Here is a 16,919-nt window from a genome sequence, read left to right as displayed (position 1 = left end):
AAGTGTTTCCTGAAACACACTTGCTTTTGCTGGTTCAGATGGTGCTTACCATGTGAGGCCTGGAACAAAGAAGAAAATGCCCCCAAGAAACCCCCAGAAACCACGAGACACTTATTCTTATGGGTCCCTCCTTATTTTCTCCTAAATTGAGACGTTTCTGGAATCACGGCTCACTGTAAAATGGAGAGGAGGCGTGAATGTCCCTGTTAGTAACAAACATTTTCCTAAAACCTCAGGTTTTGCACAAATGCACAAGCCCTCTAATCACAGGCTGTGTTTCCTCTGAAAGGCAGTTCTCTGTATTTTCCTGAGAATGGGTAAATGGACAGAACACTAGAGTTGGGGTCAATTTTTAGAGCTCATTGGCCCTCCCTTCACTTTGTACATGAGGAACAGGCCGCAGATTTACAGGCACAAAGGCATTGTGGGAAATAAGCACAGCACATCATCATACATAAATAGAGACTCCAGACACTCTCTGTCTCTTGGGTTCCTCATGGTGACAAAATTGTTACACCCTTTAAGCTCCCATCATCCCAGGTTTAAGCACTGAAAGAGAGTACTTGTCTCTGAACAGTCTTGAAAGGAGTCTCAGTGCTTCTGAGTGGGTTGTTTGCTTACGCCTCCACCAATTGCTGTGGCCAAGGGAATGGCTATGTTTGTGTTACCAGGTAAAACGTGCATCTACAAGTGAAGGAAAGGGGTTCTTGCAGGAAAGACTGGGGAATTAGTGAAAAGCAGGCTGAGTGCTGAGTGACAAACACAATGGTCTCCACCAAAAGTGACCTGGGGCACTACTGAGAGCATCAGCCTTCCAGAGGCAGTATCTCACCGTGCAGTTCACCCAGGAGGTGACCTCAAGATTCCCAGGGTTCAAGCTCAGTGGCTTCTTCAATGGGAGGTGTCACAGTGCTGAATCACCTCTGTGACCTTGGCTTATAGAGTTGCTCAAGTCTCAGAACTATCAACTCTACAAATTGGTATTCTGGTTCCCACTCCATCAGAGACACTGGGATGCTGGTGAGCCTCACTTTCTTCATCTGTGTACTGGAGATGATGCATAGAAAGTGAAAGTTCTTTACAAAATCTAAAATACCCCACAGAGGACAGAAGGGTAGCCAGGCAAGTTGGGGAAGGTCAGCACTGTGGCCACAGAGGCAATGGCATGGGGACTCTGGGCCACTTAAGAAGAAGGACACCCTGTGGTGTGGATGAAAACACAGTGGAAGGCCCTGGCTGTCCTTAAACGGAAGCCCTGAAGGGTACCACCACAAATGCAGAGGCTGAGTTTTCTACCTTCCACAAGAGGAAAGGGGGCACAACCTCATTCTTCCTTCCTGGAGCCATGAACTCAGTGCCCCACAGGGCATCATCCAGCCATCCCAGACAGGAGTCATGACTGTCATTTGAGACCCAGGGGCAGCAGTGACTCGCTCTTGATCTTGTCATCTGACTTGGTGAACACTCAAAAAGTGCTACTTGGAGGACACCTGCCAGTGCAGGCCAGGGAGTGGCTGAAGTACAACCCAGAGTGTGACCACGGTCATTTCTTAGCCTAGGGACATCTGTCTGTCTTCCAAAGCCTTTCCAGATGTTGCCAGGAAAGGCCACATATACTCTAATGCATTTTTTTTTTCACAGTGCTGGGGATAGACCCCAGGTCTCGCACATGCTAGGCAAGCTCTCTGCCACTGAGACACACATACAACCCTGCATTGCTTTTCTGGGGCTCATCCTTGCACAGTCCCTATGCAGGAGCGATGCATCTGGCCATGTGGACAAGTACACACCCCTGCAGCCAGCTGACCTCCTTCAAGTCTGGAGCCCATAACAGAAGTCGATGCTGAACCCCAAAATCTGAAAAGCAGGACCAATTCCCTCTGCCTCCCTCAGTGAGTCAGGCCTTGAGTTCTGCATGAAAACCAAGGGTGCCCAAGGGGATTGCCATTTCTTTAAATAGCTGTATCCAAGCATGTGAAAAAGGAAATTTCTACAAGAAAGAAATTATTCTGAAAATAGGGAAAAGAGGCTGGGACACACTCTCCTAGCAACAAGAATGAAAACCTGGTGGATTCCAAGTATTCTAACATACAAGTCATCTAAGGTGGGATTGCTCACACTTTTGGATGTGACTTCTGCGTCTCTTCCCAAGGGCATCTCATTAATTCGTGCCTGCACCCCCATCCCAAACCCAGAAGAGGGCCTGAAGTGAAAGGGGGCACATGTAATCCAGCAGTCAGAAGGAACTTTGCTCTAACTTCAGTGCCTGGATAACACACCGGACACTTGGTAGTGTCCGGGAAGAGGGAGGCTGAGGGGCGGAGCTGGAACTCCTCCAATGTTTGTAAGTGTCAGAGGCTGGGGCTGGAGGCCTGGAAGGGGAAGGAAGTTTGCTGGGATCCTGATTTCATGAAGGCAGGATTGCTTTGTGAATCACGTTCAGAGTATTTGAGTCAGAAAGGAGGGAAACTTAGGGGAAAAGCAGCTACTCTGTAATTCTGCAGATCCGGCATCATCACACCAAGTACTTTTCACGTTAAGAGTGAAAGTACAATGTGGGGAGTTTTGAACTTAACTCTGGACCTGCTGGAGGCAGAGAGTAGGATCTGGTCCCACTGCCTTCTAAAGCCAGGAGAGAGCAAAATCAGATCTGTTCTTGGAGCTCCCTCTGGTGGCAGCAACAGAAAATGACCCAGCTCTTGATTTTGTGGAGGCTTAGCTTCCCAGAGGCCTCCCAGGCATTCACTTAGTAAGAAGGGGAAGAAAGACCCTCTCCCCTTTCAGTGGTTTGACAAAGGGCCAGCTGTCTCCTCTGCAAGGTGGCCACCTGCACTGATCTTGAAGTGGAATTCCTCTTGATGTCCAGCCCTGCTGGCTGATTTGTGCAGATGACTCAAATCTGCTGTGCCTCTCTGGCACATGCACTCTGGTTTGCCTTCCAAGGTTAGCCTCAGTCCTGCAATCATATTGGCAACTCCTTGTTCCCTGGTATCTTAGTTATCTTTGCAGGACACCCCCTTCCGTCTTTCCTTCCAGCATCTGGCCTTGGGCCCATTGACCAATGTGCTTCCTGGAGGGAAGGTCACAGGGTGATGCTGTGTGACCAACTGCACCGGCTGCTTTGCCTGCTGCTGCATTCTCATAGGTCCTGACGGTTGATGGCAGCTCTGACAGCCCATCAGCCCTGCGTGGACGCTTGTCCCCATCGCTGCACTCGGGCTACCAGCTCTGATTTGGAGCTCCTGGACTAGGTTTGGCTTGGGAGATGGAGGCCAGGAGTAGCTTGGGTGGGGGCTGAAGCAGCAGTGAGGCCAGGCTGGAAGGGAGAAGACCCACAACAGTAACAGCCAGACTACTCCTGTCACCACACAGCATGACAGGGATGAGTGTTCAGGAAAAGCTCAAGGGAGCAGGAGGCTGTGGCATCAGTAGCCACACTAGGTCCTGATTCCAGGCCTGGCTCTGTGGCTCTGCGGCAGGTCACTGACCGATGTGAACCCAGGGTCTGGATTTGTATTATAGTCTAGCTGGACAGGATGGTTTCCAAAGATCCTTTTCCACTTCAAATATTCTCTTGACAGACAGACAGACACACATTTAAATGACTGGAGGTATAAATGGCCTGGAGATATTTGCTACCATAGTCAATGATAGATTAGTGATCTGCAACGCCAGGATTTCCTCATTTGTCTGCAACCAGGAGGCCATTGTCTGGACACTACTGCCCCCTTGTGGCAGCCAGTCTAAATGCGCAGGGAGGTGACAAGGAGTTCAATATAATAGCTTGAGGGCTCCAGCTGTATAAACTGGGATTTATAAAGGGGTTTTTGGGCAATGTCACCAAAGCATGCCTGGAAGGAACACAGTTCTGTAACTGGATCAGATGACTTAGCTGTTAATCCCTTTCAACTTTTCCACGAAAGCAGTCTTTAGAATGAAGCTCTGTTAGAAGACTAGCTCCAGGAGCTAGAGACGCCTCCTTGCTTATGCATATCTACCACAGGTTTTCCGCTTCTCTGAGTTGGTTTTGCTTCAGGCTGAGGAGTTCCGGAGGGCTCCATGTGTCTGGGACCAACAGCTCCTAGGGATTTCTGTTCTTATAGTGCATACCAGGCTCAGGAATCCATGCAGACACATCAAAGCCTCTTCTCGCATCACATCTGCTGCCAACTCATGCACCAAAGCAGGTCACATGACCAAGCCCAATTTTAAGGAAGGGATGTTAATACGTGCCTGCAAAGTCACATGGCAGAGGCTATGGATGCATGTCCTATCACAGGCAAGGAGTATGGTACTGGGAACATGGTCTTCCCCACTGTCCACACAGAGGCTTGTTGGCTGTTACTGTAAATGTTTAATTTAATTTAATTTTAATTTTAATGTTAAATTTAATTTGCTTCCACGTGTTCACATTTGGTCAAAGACACTCAGGATTTCTTTTGGCAGTACTGGGGTTTGAACTCAGAGTCTTGCATTTGCTAGGCAGGTGCTCTCCCACTTGAGTCATGCCCCTAGCCCTTTTTGCACTTTTTTGGGGGCAGTACTGGTGACTGAACCCAGGGCCTTGCACTTCCTAGGCAGGCACTTTAACACTTGAATCATGTTCCAGCTCATGCATTGGTTAGTTTTGAGATAGAGTCTCACTATATTCCTGGGCTGGCCTGAATCAAAATCCTTTTATTTATGCTTCCTGCATAGCTGGGATGACAAGTGTGCACCACTATACCCAGCTTTTATTGGTTGAGATGGGAACCTCACTAATTTTTTATCTGGGCTAGCCTCAAACCATGATCTTCCTGATCTCTGCCTCCTGAATAGCTAGGATTACAGGCATGAGCCACTCACTGCCCCTGCCCTCAGGATCTTGATGTGAAAGTGTTAGCACTGTGGAATATTTTCAGCTAGAGAACCACCGCCCTGGTGCTGGGCAGCCAGGCCTCTTGTCTGCAGGAAAAGCCTCCAGGAAGGCTGGGTTCCCACTTGGTGAAAACCTCCAGGCTCCTTTATTCTCAGCCTCTTAAGGACTGTGAATCAGTACATGACATAAATTATTCATCTCTCTTTAAAATAGACAATGCATGGGCTGGGGAAATCACCTGCAGTGTATTGGACACCCTCAGTGTGTTTGGCTTCTGCTCACCTCCTTAAAATTAAAGGATCAAAAATTCAGCTCTCAGGAGAATGAATCTGAGTTGTGCAGAGATTTCAACATGACTCCATGCTTATTCATGGATTCAGACACAACTAAATGGTATATCAGACCTCTTATGCAGGCCCAGAGGGCAGAGTGTGTGTCTGCAGTCTCACTCAGCAGGTGGCCTCCCAGGACTGTGGAAGGACCCATCTTCTGTTGAGAAAAGTCTTAGAAATCCACCCGTCGCTAACAATCAAACAAGCTTTGCCTCTTTGTAAGACACCTTTCAGAATGCAAAAACATCAGGAGAAGCTGACATTTATGAAATGTCCACTATGACTGCATCCTCACCCACCCACTTTGAAAACCTGATTGTCTACGGTGCTCTCTTTCCTGGTAATTCCTGCTGTTTTGGTCTCTGCATCCTCTCCACTCCCTCCCCCAACTCCAGGAATCATCCAGCTCTGCCTCAGTTTCCAGTCCTGGCCACATTTGGAAACTGATGGAAGGCAGTTTGTCAATGGGGCAGCCCCATTGTCCCCCCTCAGGGGTCACTGTCTTTTGCTGCTTTCCGTCTAGTTTTTTAAAAACCACATGGTTTGTCTATTTGGAGACACAAGGGTGAATATGATGCTGGTTACTCTATTTTGACTGGAACTGTAGCCTGTCATGGAGTTCATCAATTTTATCTTCTGTTGTATCCAGTCTTCACTCAAACCCACCCAGTAGACTTTTTAACGATAGGCTTTACTTTGTTAAAGCAATTTTAGGCTCACAGCAAGGTTGAGCAGAAAGTAGATTGCTCACCTGCACTTCCTTTCCCTGCTACCAACGGTACATTTGGGACAATGAGCTTACCTTGAGGCATCTCACTACCACTTAAAGTTCATAGTTTACACGAGAGTTTGCTCTAGGTGCTGTGGAGTCTATGAGTTTAGAGGGATTTATAATGATATATATCCACCTTTATACTATCACACGAAATAGCTTCATTAAAAATCTCCCCCTTCCCACTTACCCCTGGAAACTACCAATCTTTTTATTGTTTCTATAATTTTGCCCTTTCTAGGATATCATACAGCTGGTATCATACAATATGTAGCCTTTCAGATTGGCTTCTTTCACTTGGTAACATGTCTTTTTATGGCTTAATAGCTCATTTTTTGGGTGCTGAATACATTCCATTGTCTGGATGCATCATAGTTTATTTATATAGTCAGCTAGACTTTCCAGTTGCTTTCAAGTTTTGGCAATTATGAATAAAGTTACTATAAACATCTATGTGCAGATTTTTATGTGGACATAAGTTTTCAGCTCATTGGAGTAACTACCAAAAAGCATGATTGTTAGTTTGTATGGTAAGAGTCTGTTTAGTTTTTTTTAAGAAACTGTCTTCCAGAGTGGTTGCAGCTTTTTGTTTTCCCATTAGCAACGAATAAGAATTGCTTTTTTTGTGGGGTGGCAGTGTTGAGGATCAAACCCAGGGCCTTATGCATGCTAGGCAAGTGCTCTGCCACTGAGCCCCTGAATGAGGCTTCACACTCTCACCAGCATTTGGTGGTGTTGCCGTTTTGTATTTTAGCCATTCTCATAGGTTTGTAGTGATACCTCCTTATTGTTTGTAATTCCCTGATGACGTGTTGCTAGGCATCTTTCCATACACTTATTTGCCATCTGCATTTCTTCTTTGGGGAAACATCTGTTCAGGTCTTTTGCCCATTTTTAAATTGAGCTATTATTTTTCTTGTTTTTGGAAGTTAAGACTTCTTTTTAGATTTTGGACAACAGTTCCTTTGTCAGATATGTCTTTGGCACACATTTTTTCCCAGTCTGTGGCTTGTCTTCTCATTCTTTTGACCATCCAGTACATTTTCAATTTCATATATTTTAATTTTGAACTCTAAAGTATTCTTTCGTCTCTTTTATAGACTTACAGACTCTCTTTCTAAATTGTTCATCCATAAGGGGCAGGTAAAGATGTAGATTAGACACATCCTCCTTTCTGACTCCATGAATGAGAAGAGCCAGGTAACACAGGAGACAATACATCTGAAGAGAGAAAGAGAGGAACAGTACCAGGGATCATGAAAGAGATGGCAGGACAGCTGAAAACCACAGAGAAACAGGGAGAACAGTCCCAAGCTCCATCCTGGCTCTCAGGGGAGAGAGAGGAACCTGAATCACAAGGTAAGCTGGATGGCGCTGAGGATGGACTAGCAATTCTAGGTGCAGAATAAGCCCACACCTCCTGCAAGCCTTAAACTCAGCGCAGAATTTGGAGAGACTGTGACTACTCTGGTGTGGAAGGCTAGCCTCAGTGAAGAGAGACATTTTGTCACTCCACTTTCCTTGAGGAGCTATAGCAAGGTGCCATCTTGAGAGGCAGCCTGATGAGACTAAGCTATTCTGAGAGCCTGGAAACAAGGAACAATCAAGGCTTGGGGGGTCCTGGGATGCCCTGCCACAGTGTCTAGGTGGGAGACAGCCATGAGAGGAGGTCATGGAGAGGGAGACAGTCTGATGTGGTCCTGCTGAGAAGGTTAATCAGCAGGGAGCTCAGGCAGTGCAAGGGAATGGTGGGCAGAGATCCTGCCCACCCTGGCGAGGAGTGAGTCCCATTGCCTGAGAGTCACGACAGAAACAAAGTACCAAGCCCATGGCCAGCACAGTACTTGGTCCCTGGCACCTGCCTCGTGGCTATGCATGTTGGTTGCCAGGCAGGTCTGAAAGCTCCAAGCCCAAGACTGCTGGAATCACTTAATTTCCACAGCCCCTACAAATCATAGAAAAAGGAGAAAGGAGGATGCTAAAGGCATAGAAAACATATTCAATAAAGTATTGGCAGAAAACTCTCCAAACCCTGAGAAAGAGATGGTCATCCAGATACAGGAGGCTTTTAGGACTCTAAACAGACTGGCTGAGAAAGAAATCAGGCAAACAATTCCATTCACAATAACCTCAAAAAATCAAATACCTAGGAATAAACCTAACTAAGGAGGTGAAAGACCTTACAATGAAAATTATAGAACTTTGAGGAAAAAAATGAAGAAGACTCTAGAAGAGGTAAAGACCTCCCATGTTCATGGACTGGCAGAATCAAGCAATGTACAGATTCAATGCAATTTTCATCAAAATCCCCATGTCATTCTTCATGGAAATAGAAAAATCAGTCCTAAAATTCACATGGAAGCATAAAAGATGCCCAAAGAGCCAAAGCAATCCTAAGCAAAAAGAGCAAAATTGGAGGTGTCACAATCCTTGACTTCAAATTATAGTACAGAACCATAGTAGCAAAACGCATTGTATTGACACTTGGAGACCAATGGACTAGAACAGAAGATCCAGAAATAAACCCACACAGCTATAGCTATCTGATTTTCAACAAAGGTGCCCAAAGCAGACATTGGGAGAAAGACAGCTTCTTTAACAAATAGTGTTGGGAAAACTGGATATCCACATACAGAAAACTGAAACTAGATTCCTATCCTTCACCCTGTGTAAAATTAATTCAAAATAGATCAAAGATATTAACCTAAGACCTGAAACTTTGAAACTATTCGAGGAAAACATAGGGAAAATACTTGAAGATAGAGGTACAGGCAACAACTTTCCAAATAAGACTCTAATTGCTCAGGAAAAAAGACTAGGAATTGACAAATGGGATCACATCAATTAAAAAGCTTCTGGCTTCTGCACAACAGAGGAAACAATCACCAGAATCAAAACAACTTACAGAATGGGAGAAAATCTTTAATGCCTATCCATCAGATAAAGCATTAATATCCAGAATATACAAAGAGCTCAGAAGGTGAAACACCAAAAGAACAAACAATTCGATTAATAAATGGGCAAATGAATTAAATGTACTTCAAAAGAAGTACAAATTGCCAATAAATACATGAAGAAATGTTCAATGTCCTTAGCATAAAGGAAATGCAAATCAAAACAACACTCAGATTCCATCTCACCCCAGTCAGAATGGCTGTCATCAAGAAAACAAGTAACAAATGCTGGTGGGGATACAGGGAATAAAGACCCTTATACACTCTTGGTGGAAATGTAAACTAGTGCAGCCACTCTGGAAATTAGTATGGAGGTTCCAAAAGAAACTAAAAATAGAACTACCCTAGGATTCTGCTATATTACTCCAGGGCATATGTCCAAAGGAATGTAAGTCAGCATACAATAGAGACACCTGCACTCCCATGTTTATAATAGCACTATTCAAAATAGCCAATCTATGGAATCAGCGTAGGTGCCCATCAACCAGTGAATGGATAAAGAAAATGTGGTATATACCCAATGGAGTATTATTCAGCCATAAAGAAAAATCAATTTATGTCAATTGCATGAAAATGGATGGAACTGAAGTTCATCATGTTGAGTGAAATAATCCAGATTGAGGAAGATGAATGTAAAATAGGAACTGTTCGAGGAGGGGAACAGTAGGAGGAGGGATAGCAAAAGGAGAGAGTGATGGGGAGGCAATTATGGTTGAATTACTTTTTATACATGTATGAAAACAGAAAAATGACACCCATTAAAGTTGCTTTTAAAAGAGAGGAGAAGGAGATAAGAAAGAGTAGGAGGAGGGTGAATGCAATCAAAGTACATCATATGCATGTATGGAAATATCACAGTGAAACCCTCTTGCACAACTAATATACATGAAAATATAAAAATTGTTCATGCATTTGTCAATCCTTTCCTGTATTTCTGCCTCTTGACATGTCTATTAATTTTTTGTTGTGTGCTGGATATTAAGTAGAAAAGAACTGCAACTGCTTCAGATGACATTTATCAATTAAGGCTCCTTCCTTGGGCTGGCAGATAAGGTGAAGTGCTGACCACCTCTAGTTAATCACAAATGGAGCCAGGAGGGTGTTGCAATTTTGCTAAGAGATGCTGTAGTTTGGATCTGGAATGGCCTCCAATGGTCCATGTGTTTGTCCCCAGTTTGGTGCTACTGAATGGTGGTGGAAACTTTAAGAGGTTGGGGCTAGTAGGAAGTCTTTAGGTCATGAGGACATGCCTTTGAAGGGAATTGTGGGAGTTTAGTCTCGTCCTCTCTCTCTTGCTCACTGGCCATGAGATGAACAGTTTTTCTTCTCCATAGGCTTCCACCATGATGTGCTGCCTCAAAGCAACAAAACCCACTGATAATTGCCTGGAACCTCCAAAACTGTGAGCCAAAATAAAACCATTCTCTTTATCACTTGATTATCTCAGACGTACTAGAGTAATAGAAATTTGGCTAACACGAGAGAATGTCATCTTGGCAATTTTTTTGCTCTCTTGTGTTATCTTCCTGGCTTCCATGTGATAGGCTGTAATTGGGTTTTTCCTTTGGGATATTGAACTGAGCCGTTACTGTCCTACAATGTGCAGGTTCAAAATACTGTTAAGTGTCTTCATGGGGGAGACTATTCATATATTTGAGACAGAATTTGTCTTTGTAGCACGGTTTTGTCTCCTAAGCACAGAGAGATTTTTCTCTGCCATTCCATCTAGCCCAGCTTCCTTTCCTGTCATATAACATTAAAACGGTCATGTGCTACACGAAGATGCTTCAGTCAATGACAGACCACATGTATAACACTGCTCTCGTAGGGTTACAATGGAACTGGAAAATTCCTATTGCTTCATCTATCTACTGCATATTTTCTATGTTTAGACACACAAACACTTGCCACTGGGTGATGTTGCTTACTCTATTTGGTACAATGATATGCTGTACAGGTTTGTAGCCCAGGAGCTGTATGTTATACCATAAATCCTAAGTGTGTAGTAGGTTCTACATCTAGACTTGTGCAATGCTGCTCCATGATATCTGTATAATGAAACTGCTTAGTCTTAAATTTCTCAGAATATATTCCTGTGGTTAAGACCACAGGTCGACTATATATCAGATACCTCAAATACCTCATCCATCTTCCTTCCCTCTTTTCTTCTTCCCTCCCTTCTCCCCCTTTACCCTCCCTCTCTCCCTCCCTTTGGCCCTCTCTCTTCTTCCCTCCCTCCAGTGCTGGGGATACAACCCAGGGCTTTGCACATACTAGGCAACTGTTCCATCACTGAGCTACATTGCCCGCCCTTGGGTTTTTTTTTTTTTTGAGACAGGGTCTCCCTATGTAACTGGCCTTGAATTTTCTATGTAGCCAAAGCTGGGCCCCAACTTGAGATCTTCCTGTCTCTACCTTCCAAGTGCTGGGATTCTACGCATACATAACTATGCTCAGTCCCACAATCTTATTTTCTGGAACATGGTGAGCATTTGTGTTATAGCATGTCTTCAAGATGCTACAGACACATTTGGCATCTTTTGATGAAAATGGACTTTCTTATTTGACAAAGCCAATCATTTCATTTTTTCTTCTATTGAATCATAACTACATATTACTAGAAGTTAATCAGATTCTGTTTCAAGAAAGGAACATTCTGACAAATCAAAATTTAACACCTTAATGTAATATAAGTTGTTACACTACACTCTTTTTTCTTGGTGGTACTAGGATTTGAACTCAGGGCCACATGCTTGCCAGGCATGCACTCTACCACTTGAGCCACTATGTCAGCCCTTTTTTGTGTTGGGTATTTTTGAAATATGGTCTCACAAACTATTTGCCAGGCTGGCGTTAAATTGTGATCCTTCCTGATCTCTGCCTCCTAAGTGGCTAGGATTACAGGCATGAGCCATTGGCACCTGGCTATACTAGACTCTTTTAAGTTGAAATTTCCTTCCTTTATGCTGAGGGCATTCACAGCTTCTCTCACTTCACCCGCATTGTGTGACATGTAGTATCAACATGGTTAGAACCAACATAAACGAACTGAAGTGACAAAATGTGAACAACTGTGACTCACTTTGTACACATGGGCAACTAAATCCTTACAGTTGCCTGACTGGGGAGACTATGAGATGCATCCTGATTTAAGAAATGCAGTAAATATAAAGTAGAAAGGTGGATGAAACAGATAAGTCCTCACCCTGAGAAATTTATAGTTTAGTGGAGGAAGACAAACGTTAGTTAAGCATGTATAAAAAAGTCAGTTACGTAATTTAAAGAGTGCAAAGTATCGTGCTCCATAGAGAGCAGGTAATAACTTTTTGTTGAAATAGTTATGAAGTGCAAGATGCTATTGTGGCAAAAACTAAGTTATATATTACTCCTCATATATATATATATATATAGTCCATATATATATATATATATATATATATATATATATATATAGTCCATCTTTGCATTACATCTTTTCAAATACCATAACTGATCAAATGAACAAAAAAGTGAGATAGAATGCTATTCTTCTTTCACATAACAGTCTGGAGTCCGGGGCAGGCAGAGTGGCTGTGCTCACGCAAGCCAGCTTTGTTCTGTTGTTCTATTCTGCCACCCTCTGCAAGCTGACCACCACTGTTATGTGTGAGTTCAGCCAGTAGAAAAAGGGAAAGAGGGTCACAAGCCCTCTCTGTGACAAGCTGTTTCTGTGTCACAAGGCCTATTCTCCAGCCTCTCGAGTATTCAAAAGGAATCCTGGGGCTGGTGACATCCTGATTCTAGTTTTCTGATCTCTGGATCTTAGCTGCTGCATGCCATCTTGAACTCAGGGTTTCCAGTGAAAGACTTCACGATCAGAGCTCTCCTGACGGACCAGGTCCGCAGTGTTGTGCGTGTTGTGCTGGGAAGATCAGCTGAGAACCTGCTCCTCTGAACTGTCCAAAGTGTGAGAGAACCTAACACTCCATATTAAATCCCTTCCTGCTGAAATAAACAGAGTGGATTATTTCCTCCACTAAACTTTGATAGATACTTTCAGTTCTTCACTTGTGAGGGTTAGGTGAGATCATGCACGTGGAACATTAGCATAGCTCCTGACACCCTGTGTGTGTCTAAGAAATGGTAGCAATGGCAAGTGCCAACAATGGTAATTAATTGTTTCTTTGTGACCTAAATTATTCAAGTGGTGTTAGGGTTCTCAGACTTCCCACGAAGCTTCTCTTAACAATATTGTGACAGAACACATACTGACAGTTCTCAGTTTTTTTTCCTAAGGAAAATTTTGAAACACAACTCAACCAACAAACACATAATGAGTTCTGGTTGTTGTGCTGACAAAATGAATGAATGAATAATAATTTGCTTGGACTTTGGATGTGAGCAGATGTGACGTGTGTAATTTCCACTTCACTAACTTAGAAGAAAATTGACTGTCGTGTACTTCCCCTCTGTCCCTTTCTCCAGCTTGAACACTGGAACACCTAAGATGCCAGTTTTAACCCTGCATATGGGAACAATGCCCTAGGACAGTTGTTCTCAAAATTAAATGGGCTTTAGAATCTCCTGGAAGGGCTTGGTTAGACTGCTGGGTCCCACCCTCCCAGACTTTCCAATTCAGTAGGTCTAGGGCAGGGCCCAAGAGCTTCCATGCTAACAAGTTCACAGTAAGTGAACTTGCCCTGGAATGTGATGGATCAATAAGACAGACAGACACTGGGCACTTCAGGACTGGGTGGACAGAACTGCCTAGCAACCTGGCACTCTTGATTTTGAACTGGCAGCCAGAGATGAATCAACTTCCGTTTCTGCCAAGTCACTCATGATGGTTAATTTTACATGTCAACTTGTCTGGACCATGGGATGCCCAGAGAGCTGGTACAGCATTGTTTCCACGTGTGTGTGGCATGTTTCCAGAAGAAATAGCATTTCAGCCACTATACTGAGTAAGGAAGATCCACCCTTACCAGTGTGGTGGAAACATCCAACCTGTTTAGGGCCTGAGTAGACTAAAAAGAAGAAGAGAGAATTTGCTCTCTCTTCTTGAGTTGGCTATTCATGTTCTTCTGCACCAGAGCACTGGAAGATCAGAACTCCCTAGTTCTTGGGCCTACAGACTCCAGGACTTCCACCAGTGGTTTGCCCAGTTTCTCAGGACTTTGAGTCTGGCTGAATCACACCACTGGCTTTCCTGGTCTCCAGCTTGCAGACTGCACATTGTGGGACTTCTTGCTGCCATAATTGATTAAGTCAATTCCATAATAAATCTTCTCTTATATACTGAAATGTGTCCTGTTTCTCTGGAGAACCCTGACTGCTGTGCCATTGTGTGTGTGTGTGTGTGTGTGTGTGTGTGTGTGTGTGTGTGTGTATCCTCTTTGTTAAAGCAATTCCCATCCAGTACACAGAGTGATGGTCTAGGCAGAGTCTGGGGATCCACAGGCAGCTTTTGTCAGTGACTGTCTTAAGGGTAGTCTTCCTCTATGGTTTGTCTCTGCATGTCTATCCTTCTGAAAGAATTGTCCTTTTCTCATTATTCCTGCACGGCAGGCCACATAACCTCTCCCCAACGCAGAGCCAAAGGACCAGAGGTAGAGACCAGAGGCCTCCTCTAGAGCTGCTCTGTGGGTGGCCTGGGCCAAACAAGCACACTCTGGACAACTCACTTTTACCCCCGTCTCTCTACCAACCACTTAGACTTCCTTTCTTCAATTTCCATACTCTCCCCTATAAGGGGCTAAGCCTGTAGGCCACAAATGTAAAGATGGCCTTAAAACTTGATTATATCACAGTGATTTATTTTAGAAACCAATGCCATGTTTACTGCAGATGCATAATTGGCTTCTTGTTATTTTTTAAAGAATTGGTGGGTTACTTGTGACTGAGCAGTTCTGTTCCCTGAATGCCTGTCCTCTTTCAAGACAGAGAAAAAGGAGAGGAGGAAAAAGACAGGAAGAGCAACAGAGAGAGGGAGAGAGGGATAGGGAGAGAGAGAAGAGGAGAGACAGAGGAGAGGAGAAAAAAGGAGAGGAGAGGAGAGAGAATATGGTGGCCATGTGTCTCTAGACAGCCTGTGGCAGGAGAATTCAGACTGGTTGGTGGTGAGTCTGCACAGGAAGTCCTGTTGAGCTTGTGCTCTTTCTTCTATTGTGGTTCATTTATGTTACTATAACAAAATGCCACCAACTGGGTAATTTATAAAGAACAGAAATTTGTTTCCCACAGTTCTGGGCTGGAAGTCTAAGATCAAGATGCTGGCACATTCAGCATCTGGCGAGAGCCTGCATCACTAGCATTCTTATCTGGTGGAAGGCAGAAAGGAAAAAAAGGGCTTTGCTGGTTCTCTTCAGCCTTCTAATGCGGTCACTTATGACTTTACTAAGGACTAATGACTACTAAAGTCTCCACCTTTTAATACTATCTCATTAGGTCTGAAGTTCCTACATGGGAATTTTGTAGGGACATTTGCATTCAAACCCTAGCACTACCTTAACCCTGGATTAAAAGGATTCGGGTTTGGTTGTGGAAACACCACCTGCTTTCTCTACTGTTTGTGCACACCATACCTGCCCAAAGTGAGGGACTCCCTGGGGTCTCAAGCAATCCAGGAGTAGCCTGAAAGCTTGGTTTTGTTTTATCTGCACATTGTAAACCTGTGTAGTCAGCAAAAAGGCATCCACCAAGAGGATGGAAAACTTACTTTTATTTCCTCCCCTCAAGAACCAGAAAGTCTGACCTTTGAAAGACTTAGTACAACTGGCCCACTCTTAGCCAGCCCTTGTTCTGCTTCTCTGACACCTGTGAGCATTTCTCCTTCCTCAGGAGCCTGGCTGGGCTGCCCCAGTTCCTAGGATCCCTCTATTTGTCACCTCCATGAGGCATAAGGTGTTTGCAGCTCACTTCATGGCCCACCCCTTACTGTGTTTATTCGTATAAGCCCATGTATCTACATCTCCTCCTTCCAGGGGACAGTAGGGGCCTTTATCATCCTCATGTTATCTGGCCCCAGCAGCTCCTAGAGGCATTTTTTTTGGCTGGTTGATTGACATACATTTGTTGCCTCATTAGTAGAGGATTTGGGCCTCAAGAAGTGGCAGACCTCTATCTAACCTATCCGCCTTCTTCACTAGGAAAAGGGGCTGGCTAACCTACAGGACAATTTGGAAATTACTCCCTTCAAAGCCAAAAGAAACTCAGGTCACCTGGGAGGAAGACTGTCCAGTGGGAGGGGGCTGGATCTCATGGTCCTGACTCTACCCATAATATTCCTGGCCCTTGCGTGGTCTCATGCCGTTCCACCACCACCATCACACTGGTTCATGTGAGGCCAAATGATTGCCATGTACTTGAGATAAGACGGGAACAAGTCAATAACAATTGAAATTGAGAATGGACACATTGTGTCACAGGCAGCTAGTCAGTCTGGCTAATGAGCTGCAGTGACTCACCTTCAGTTTGTGGCCCATCTCTTCCCAGCTCTGTTCCCTTCAGATGGAGGAGGAGGAGGAGGAGGAGACAGAGATGAAGAAGAAGAAGAGGAAGAGGAGGAGGAGGAAGAAGGAGGAGGAGGAAGAAGGAGAAGGAGGAGAAGAGGAGGGGGAGGGAGGGAAGAAGGAAGGAAGGAAGGAAGGAGGAAGGAAGGAAGGAAAGGAAGGAAGGAATGAAAGACCCAGTCTATGTACATGGATTGGAAGATTTCACAGAAAAGACATTGAATCTCCTCACACTGATCTATAGGCTTAATGAATTCTTATTAAAACCTCAGCAAGGTTTTTCTTTTTAAATAGATATAGATAAGATTATTTTAAATTTCCTATAGAAAAGACTTAAAATAGCTAAAACAATCCTGAAAAGAAATAAGGTGTCTGATATCGAGGTCAATTACATAGCTACAGTAATTGTGTGGTGGAAGCAGAGGTTAGACACATACATCAATGGAACCAAATACAGAACCCAGAATGGATCCATTTAAATATGCTGTTTAAATATCCATTTAAACAGATTTG

This window comes from Castor canadensis, chromosome 7 (assembly GCF_047511655.1).
Source record: "Castor canadensis chromosome 7, mCasCan1.hap1v2, whole genome shotgun sequence".
Classification (NCBI taxonomy): Eukaryota; Metazoa; Chordata; class Mammalia; order Rodentia; family Castoridae; genus Castor; species Castor canadensis.
Note: the sequence above shows the minus strand (reverse complement) of the source record.